The sequence below is a fragment of the Plodia interpunctella genome, chromosome 9 (genome assembly GCF_027563975.2).
Source record: "Plodia interpunctella isolate USDA-ARS_2022_Savannah chromosome 9, ilPloInte3.2, whole genome shotgun sequence".
Taxonomy (NCBI): domain Eukaryota; kingdom Metazoa; phylum Arthropoda; class Insecta; order Lepidoptera; family Pyralidae; genus Plodia; species Plodia interpunctella.
This window is the reverse complement of record NC_071302.1, coordinates 10,736,069-10,746,620: the sequence shown is the minus strand read 5'-3', so window position 1 is coordinate 10,746,620 and position 10,552 is coordinate 10,736,069.

Sequence of the window (10,552 nt, the reverse complement as noted above, 5' to 3'; positions counted from 1 at the left end):
TTGCGCCGTCAACTTTAACCTGCGCAGAGAAACGCAAAGTACGCCATTTTATCTAAAAGTTGGCGGCGTACAGGTTAAATTCAGCGTTAAAGTAGACTGGTGCACCTCACCTCTACTTTGAGCGCTAAAAACATACGAAAGAGATAACAACAATTTTTCTTAGAATGCTGCCATTTGGCTTCAGGTAATGTTCAGATCCTGCTAGGAGAGAGATATTTAAACAGAAAAATATGGCATGTGGTTACCATTCACCTCCTTTGTCGAGTCAATCATTCTTATTGCAATGAAAAATGAATTAAATTATAAAAAAAACATTGTTCATATTGTCTTTACCATAACTAATCTTCATCAACAGCAGTATATAGACATTACTCTTAGTCCAATGTTGAAGAAAGGGCTCTCCAATATACATTTTTTAATTTTGCTTATCTTTTCAGAGATCTCAGGCGCGGGCCGACACGTATCTCAGTTTCTAGAGGCTAGAGACGGTTAAAGTAACAAGATGCTCAAATTTATCCAAATGTTTCGTGGTTTCGATTAATTACCGCTAAAACGAAATAGAATATGCGAGCGAGTCGAACCAAAAAAATCTTAGATTAATTCCAAACAGCATTTCACAGTCGAAATTAATTTGACTTTTGTTGTATAATTTTCGGGCCACTACAGTTTTTCAGTGAAAAAACATCAAAAGGAAACATGAAGAGCCAATCCCCATGAAGATTTATGAAAGAAAACTAGCAAACGCGAGTCACGATTGGTCCACAAACTCATGTGGCGGAGTGGGATTCGACCCTGGGATCTTTCGCTCACAGGCGGTCTTAACCGCTCGTCCACCGCTAAAGGTGCCAAACCGTATAATTTAGAAGGTGGTCAATGTAAGATTGCCTTACTTACACGCTATAATAACATGTTGCAATCGAAATGCAGTCATCACTTCATTGTGGCGCGTTGATGTCTTTTATATAGTCTGCGCGTGCGCATTGAAGCAGTCAATAAAAACAGTCATACTTGGCGCGTGAGGGCATAGAGTACTTTATAGTACGAAAGGCTATTTTGATGATATTCATTAGGTTGTTGTGACATCGAGATCACGAGACGGAATAAAAGACTATTTATACAAATTTTTATTATTAGATTTTGAATAAGAATTTGAGCTAACGCTGGCGTCGCATGAGGCGACTATGGATAAGAAACCTTGACAGCCGATAGACAATAACAGCATTCCCAAAGGGAGGTAGTCGATCGTAAATTCAAAGCTTTATTTTTTACGTAGATTCTAGGCTTCCGGGTATCACAGCTGAGAATAAAACCAATATGTTTGATGAGGAAGAGCAAAAAAAAAAATCAATGGATTAAACCATAATTCTTATTAAAAATGTGTAGTTAACACTTTTTATGGGATAACCCCACAAACCCCAAGTGATCAGTCAATCAGATCACATCTGAAAACTGCGGCCATACACAAGCTTTCCCGCGTTACGTTCACACATTGCCACATATCTCCGTCGTTTAGTTAGGAAATTAATTGAGATAATTATCTATGTAATAAATCTTGCGAGAGACGATTATAGGCTCGTATGAACTGTGACTCAAGAAGCCCGTAGTTTGGATAGATTATCAAACTATATTATTTTCCCTTCCTTTAAAAGGCACAACTGATTAGCATTGCCAGGGTTTTTTTTATATTCTGGCATTGTATTCTTAAGATGGAAAGGCAAACATAAGAGATGTAGTGGAAAAGGCAGAACGTTAGTATATCTCAGTGGTCTGACAACTTGGGATGTCGACGACCGTGTGATGTAGAAAGAAGAAAAGAAGAAAAGTAGAAGTAGGAAAAGGGACCCTGGGCTCCGACGCTCAATGGTTGAGAAAGTAACCGTCCCCATTACGCCAGCGCATCTTAGGTGAACCCAGCCGCCTTTTAGCATTAGCATGACTCTACTCTGTAACCCCCATAAAGATAATTAAGATAGATAGAACTGAAATGATTGTCATACAAACTTTGAGACCGGCACTTTTTTACGGTTACATGAATCGATTCCTCTATAATATGTACATTTTTTCAATGCGTTGTCGCATTGAAAAAATGTGTAGTGCGTAATATTTTTACGTCTAAATAAACAAAAAGCTAGTTGTATCAAATTCATAGAAATGAAGGCCGCGGTCAATTATCTGGAATGGGCAAATTGTGAACTGCCCACGCGACGTGTGGAGGCTACGCACTGGAAACTGTCATAACATCACTATGATCACGGAAATATAAATAATTATACTATTGGAAAAGCCATATCATGTATTTTTACAAGTTTTTGTGTAAATTTACAATATCGCAACCCAATGTTGAAGCATATAATTGGTTACATACACCAATACGTATGGTTATATACATTTGGTTTGGATGACAATACATTATGACGAAGATTTCATTTGTAAAAAACTTATTATATAGGTACTGTGCATCCGATGCATATTAAAAACAAATATGTGTACGAATAACGCATAATTTTAAATTTTAATGAACTTTTATTCAGTTTCGAATTTTTGAAGATTTGACAGTGATACTTTCCCGACATCAACTCTAGTACTATAGTTGTAATTTATCCTTCAGTCACTTCTTACGACATTCCCAAAAATATATGGCGTGGTCCTATTCCAGGAAGGGAACCACATTCTTGTGACACTTCTAAGTTTTGATTCATATTTCTGCGGCTATGACCGTAGAAATCCAAATAACTATGACCGACCTCGCGTTACGGAATATGACTAAATTGTATGGTTTTGGTAATACTCCACCTACGAGGAAGATTTCAAATGACTTCACAGAGGGTACTCATTTATTGGTTGCGTTCTGTAGGTGGCTGGAGAACGTTGAACACACACATAACATATAAACGTACAATATAATGATAATTAGGAACTTTGACACCAAGATGTGTGAAAGATACACATTTGAAAACTGTTCGTTTTATTCGGATTAGAGCGACATCTCCTTCTCTCTTCAAAGAGTGATTTTTGAGTTCAAAAATTATATATTATATCTTTTATATTTTGATTGTTGAGTTGCGAGTGTGCCAGACCACCATTCTCTCAAATCAAATAATTTATTCAGAAATTAGACTTTCACAGACACTTTTTTAACGTCAAATTTTATATTAAATAGTAATTTCTCACAAGTTACAAACTACTGGCATTTCGCAACGACCACTGCTGAGAAGAAATGCCGAAAGAAACTCATTTGAACAGTGTTGCTATCATATCTCTCACTTCCTTCGTCGCTTCGTATGAAATTAATGGGAGGATATGGGGTGGACCTAATTTAGGGCGCAACCACAGCCTGCCACACATTTTTATTAATTTTAATTCTGCGAGTTGACTGTCACAAAATTAAAAGTAACAAAAAGGAGTTACGATTCATAACAATGAATGATATTTTCATAGCGTAATTTTCAGATCGGACTAATGCCTCCGGGCGACGGAAGTCGGAACAATCAATACACTATACTCGTATATAAGTATATGCGACGATTAGAGTGAACAGTTAATATATGTAGGTTCATGTAACACGCGTATGAAGTGATGATAATTATTAATTAGTCTCCATTTCAGACAGAATTGTTAATCAATCTTGCCTAAACGTACATTCAAATTGTCACATAATAAAGTTGATTTCGATATTTGCTGAATAACACAACAAAAAAGTATAAATATTTGGTATTTGTTCCCCAGTTACGCAGTGATGCTTTGAGCGAATTTTGATCAAAATATATAATAAAAAGTGAGTCGGACCCGCACACGAAGGGTTCCGTGCCATTATTTATAAAAACGAACACATTTATTTTATGGAAGCCCCCAATGTTTATTTTAATTCAGATTTTTAGTACTTGTTGTTATAGTGGCAACAGAACAACATCACCTGTGAAAATTTCGACTTTCTAACTAGCACAGTTCTTGAGATACTGCCTAGTGATATACGAACAGCGGAGTCTTAGTAATAGAGATGTTTTACCCTTTACCCTTAGCCGAAACACCCCTGAACACCAGAATGTTTCATACCGTGATACACCCTCCTGCTAATTATGTACAAGTTTTCGATCTCACGATTCTGACTGCCACGTCAGGACTAAAGACATGTATTACAAACGCAACTATTATGAACTAGCTGCTGCCCACTGCTCTGCCCACGGTAGTCTATGTTTGACATTAGGTAATTTACTACATCTATTCCAAGTTTTATCAAAATTGGCTTAGCCGTTTAGTTTGTGAAAGCGTGCCAGACCTTCGCATTTATCATATTAGCATGGACGTAGCGATATTTGCACTCCTATTATGCTTTTAAACAAATGTTAAATGATAGAAATCATATTAACAATGGAAGTATGTACTATTGCCATCAGTGTACATTGTCCGGGAGGTTACGTCACAGTAAGGGCCGTCTGTGTGTCCGCGAGTACAAGTGACGAAACCAAAATGTCAGCGGGTCAAACATCTTCCGGATTTTTTCTAACAATGGCGATATAAGTATAGGAATGCAGATAACCGTCAATAGTATTTTAGTCTTAACGTGAGCCCTTCCATGTTGACGGACACTAAATGAAACACAAAAAGAGTTTAACACTTACTTTAGGGCTAAATCAATCTGTGTGATTTGTTCGTAATATACACATATATAAACGAACTTATATAATACGAAATTATATAAATGAACGAAGCATTAGTTCCATATAATTTTCTTTCGTGGTGCGGACTCAATATTCGAATAAAATCAAATGATTTCTGATGTTTCAGTACTTATCAGACAAGCATAAATAAACTCAAAACAGTGATAATATAACATGTTTACAAGCATTAACATCAGTTGCGATTCTAACACTGTGCAATATCTGATATTTACATGAAAAAGACATTAATTTTATGATATGATCAACGGGGTCACGCTCATGTCAAAATATGTAATTAAAATCGTAGAGTTTAATAGATTTTTTAAAATATCATTTGTGTAATGAATTATTTTCCATATTGGCTTGTAATATCTGAACATTGTCAACATTGTATCTCTCTCGTCTTCGTGTTTTCGCGGTTGTCGGGTGCCGTCGAGTGAAGGAGTTTAGGGTCCGTTAATGACTATATTAATATGCGTCAAATGAAAAAAAGAAAAATTGTTTATTTGGATGTATCATTACACTAGTTAAATTTTTTACATACAAAAATTTTACAAAATTATACACCAAAACGGCCTTCGCTCAGCATGTGTGAGCATCACAGCATGAGCCACGACGCTGGTCTTCCGCGAATACCAAATTTTCAAAAATAAAAAATACAAATTAAATCAATCACACAATCAAACATTTTCAATTAAAATTACTTACATGAACATAATAATAATTTATATAATTTAATCAAATTCACTTAAATTTAAATTATGGCACATAAATTATTACAATAAACAGATAAAAATACTGCAATCATACAATATTTTGTATTTTCAAAATTCGTTCTTTTTATTTATACTCAAAGGATTTAATAGATTTCAAGCTCCTAATAGGTGGTGGGATATTGTTCCAACATTTAGATGCAGCATATCGGAAGGCAGCAGACTTGTGTCTGGGAAAAATTTGACGATCAGGGTCCCTTGCACGATTAGAAAATAATAATTTATTATACAAATAATATGGGCCTTTGTTTTTAATTATGCCGTGCCGTGAAGCGTGCGCCGAGAATTCATGTTCATAAGCTTGTTGTTATTTAGATAGGGGGTGATGTGTGCTCTACGAGGAATGGAGAAGCAAATGATAATAATAATGACCTACATTATATATTTTCCTGCGCAACATACTCTACAAAATGAGTTTAATTCATCAATTTTCCACAATTGTACTACATTTTGAAACTACATTCCGAAATAGGTTTAATTTCATCTTTCGTTTCGTATCTATTTGTAACATTACGGAAGTTGATTTCCTTTTGCGACATATTTTTTGTTATTTCGAATAAATAACAGGTCCAATTTGCAAATTTATTTATTCGTTCTGTCTCTTTCGCGTATTTAATGAACCTTCTCAAACACTAACAGCGGTGCCTAACAGATCAAACACAATTTTCAGCATCTTTGTATAATGCTTGATTCAATTGGGGATGTATTGTACAGACCTGTGCTTGACATATATATTGGATAAATAAAAATCTAGTCATTACTTTATTCTATTTTATATACCTTCAGAAACGAAATTATATTGTGAACATATACTAATTGTGTTTATACTATACTGCTTTACATATTAATGTATTCCAACTTCACAATAAAGTTTCGTTATCTAATGATAAGTGATGGAAGGTGAACAATTAACTAATGTTAAATTGTTCGCAACGCAATATGATGTGTGCAAGTTTATGAGCTTCAGAGCATGTTAATGTAATGTAATGTAGCATAAGTTTATATTCTTATTCTGAAGTCTAAAACACAGGTGCTTGAAACTATTTTTTATTATCACAATGAACAGTAAATCGTAGAGTAGAATAAAAACACAACTACTTTCTTGGAGCGGTTTTTGCGTTTTTTGATCGCTCCCCAAAAATCCAGGGAACAAATTGCAGACTTGGGTGTGATTTTACGACCGGCCTACCGACGGGCATAGATCTTAGTGGTAATTTTACGGGCGAATATAGAATGGTTTGAGAGGCTGGGAATCACAACATGTCCCTTAGTATTCTATATCCTTTTTATTTTGACTCTGCTGTTACGGTACAAAGTGTCTAAAGGTTTGTGTCGCTAATACACAGAAAAGAGCGTGTTTTATTGTCGTTATGTAAGTTTATGTTTATACGATTATAGTAATATATAAGGTCAACAGTTATAGAGTAGTCAAAGTTAATGTTATCATAAGAGTATATTATTACTTACAGTAGTGTGTGTGACTTTTACGACTATCATCATTCCACTGCAGTGATCTAAATAGTCGACAAGTGAGTTTCCTCACTATTTCCACCAAACAAGGGGTGGTCTATAAAAACTATCATACATGAGTAAGATCGGTACGTAACCTCATGCGACATGAGTAGGATTCAAGCGTATGCCAATTCCCAGAAAACATTTTGTTAGCAAAACCCCCAACAGGGGCGGCGTCATGGTGAACAGCTAACATGAATTAAGAAACAATCCTATCTCCAAGTCATTTAAAATCTTTATATGTTGTATAAAAATGAAACACATATAATAGGAAAAGTAGATGAACAAAATGGCGTACCAACACAACAGAACAATTTGGAATAGACGTCTGACGCTAAACAATTCATATCGCACGCTCCCCCGACCCCACAGGGCTGGGCGCGCGAGTCCACTCTCTGAGAATTATCATTTGCTAAAATTTAATGGGCATAGCATCTAATTTGTTTAAAATTAACGCGAGAAATATAAATTAATGAAAGAAACAAAATTAATTAATAATACGGGCCAATCACGTGAGTTACGATAATTTATTTAGATTTTACTTCATAACCAGGGTTTAGTAAATTCCCAATGTCCTTGGCAAGATGTTTGTAAGAAGCGGAGATTTGTAAAATACCCTATGGAGTAAGTACAATAATAAAAATGTAGGAAACGTTGTCCGGTCAACCGTATTTCACGTGAGCCTGCATGGAACTCTATACGATGGTAATAGAGGTGATTTACAATGATTATGGGTAGTTTGTTATAACAAACTGTAGTGTACGAATGTTTATTGCTCGAGTGACATTTTAAAATCCGTTAATGCATCCGTTACTGTAATTGTTATATGTAATTATATGAAGTGTAAACACAAGCGACAAATGTCAGAGAAAGCCTTAATTAATTAATAATATTAATTTCAACAAGATATTATGTGTTTTAATTGAATTTTGCTCGAACATCGGAAATTGGATTGCAATAATTAATTTCCCATCGTTCAGAGACACGCAGTCAATAAATTTCTAGTCAGTGATTGGAAATAAGTATTGTGAAATACAGAATTAAAATGTAAAATAACTTCTTAGCGACATCGCTCTAACGAGAATTCAGCTCGATCATTCGGAGTCTTGTGACATAATTTTATAAAAGAATTTAAAGGTAAAAAAGGTTGAAAGGTATTATTAATAAATTATACTTTATTTGATATTCCCGGTTTTGCTCAAAAGGTAATTAATATGAAATATGGTTTTGAAAAATTTAAAAAGAAAAAACAACTTATGTATACTTCAAAAAATCTAACTAACACCAATCTAATGCCGACCAAAGCGCAGGTGAAGAAGAGCGGCGCAACAAACTTCACCGCAGCCCATCCCGTCTCTCGCTTTCTTTTCTCAGTTTTTCAGGAATGAAATTGGGAAAATATTTGACGTAAACCCATCTCAGTTATTCCTTCAAAGATGTCAATTTAAAAAATGATGGTATATTTGTTTGCTATTCCCGTGCCCGAAATTTTATCGCAATTTGTACATTATGATTTGCATTAACAATTACGTTCACGTGTTCATCTTCCCAAATTATGTATAATTATAATAACACGGTGTATATTGTACTGGGTTTCTAAATATAAGCAAAACAAACAAGAGCACAAATATCTTGCAATAGCGTCGCGTCGTCCGTCTGTTTGTCCGTGCGGCCGCTACTCGTAACCCTTGTTTACTTATTACAGAATACAATTACATCAACCAGAATACCACTGTTTGATAACAAAGGTCAGACGATCATATTTTCCATAGACACCTACATTTTTCCTATACAGTCTTACGAAAAAGGAATCAGAGCAGTGAAAGACTTGTGATATGAATAGTAAATCATTTACTGCATCTAGAATGTTTCTGTGTTTGTTATTCTTTCACGCAAAAACAGATGGCATTCCTAAAAATCTTATGTGACCCGGGACGTAGCCAGTTACTACGTTTTACGAGACTTTACGGGGCGGACAGAGCCCAGAGTTCCAGTAAGTTCGCGCCCAATTGGAAGGCCACATTTATAAAGATATTCTATGAAAAGCATATTTAAAAACAAGCACAACAATGAATAGGTACGGCATTTATCAAACTGTACGTAGAATTTTTGTTACAAACGCCTAGCAACTTAATGTTTAACACGAACCATACGGTATAAAGTGGTGGAATCGCGACAGTCTTTGAACTAACTGGCAAGTTAACGACACCTGCTTCTGGGAAGGTCATTAACATTTATAGTGCGGTGTACCTTCCTTGATGTTATCATTTTGCGGAATAAAATATTCCAACCTCCACGGTGTAATGGTCAACACGCCAGTACACGCAGGTCGCGGTTCTAATCTGAGGCTGAATTTTTGACTCCCAGTACTATTGACGAGTAGGCTTACTGGTCGAAGTACCAGGAATTTTCTATCCACTATATTTACTATCTTATATTATATCTTGTCTTGTGTCATATCGTCTTTTGGTGACAGTTGAATTATTCGGGTGCGGACTCTTAGTCACACTATTTTGTGACACTAGTCTGACACAGAAGACACAAGAGAAAAGTTAAAACTACAAACATTTATTTAGGTATCTATAATATTTCCTTTTTTGTTTTGTTTAGTATACAATTAGTTACATTTATATACTATTACTATATTTAATTAATAAAATTGTATTAAGCTATGGCGTGCCCAGTAATATTATTTTACCCAATCGCTCCATGCTGCATGAGTAGTAGGCAAAATGTTATGTCAAACATTCAATTTCACCATTTTGCCATAAATTCTACGTAACTGATACAAGTTAGCGAACACACAAAAGCATATATAGCGTATTTTTTCACAGAGACTTCGGCGGTACCTCATAAGGTTGTATACTATTTCAATTTTGAGTATTTTTCAATGTCAAAGATAGCTCTGAAAAAGAAATTAAAACTTATTCAAATCTTAAAGGTAAAATCTTCCCGTTTCTTGAATATTATTTCTAGGTAATAGCGTATTTATATTAATTACATTAGATCCGTGGTCAAATTTGATTGATAATGAATTTTATCATCACATGACGCTGCGGGGTACAACTAGTTTAACAGGGTGTCACATCTGTGTTTTAATTTTGTGCAAACTAACAAACGCGCCCGCCGTCGCGCGCACTTACTTCGTAACACGCGTAATACCGACATTTGTATGTATATTTGTTTGTTTATACGTGGGCGGCTCTGATTAGAGAAACTGAGGTATTCGGGTCAATGCTTCGGTTCGAGATGATTATAGATGTACGAAGGAGTGATGATCGATGCTGACGATAGATTTCGGCGAGTTTGTATTGCGCAGTGGGTGCAATGTTGGGTTGCCTGGATCGAGTATTTTTTCATTCATTTATTTAACCTGATTTCATGCTAAAAGCATTATTTAACAGTCAAACTTTTAGTCAAACAGATAATGCTATGCCGTATACAACTTATTCAAGTTTATTTGTTCAACTTAAGTTAATATACATCACATAATTGACGTCAACAATTGACTGACGACTAAGTCTACTGCTTATTGCTTAAACATCATCTTCAGTCAAGAGCTATGCATCGGAAATGTCAATAAATAGAAGCATTACTACGTAGACTTGT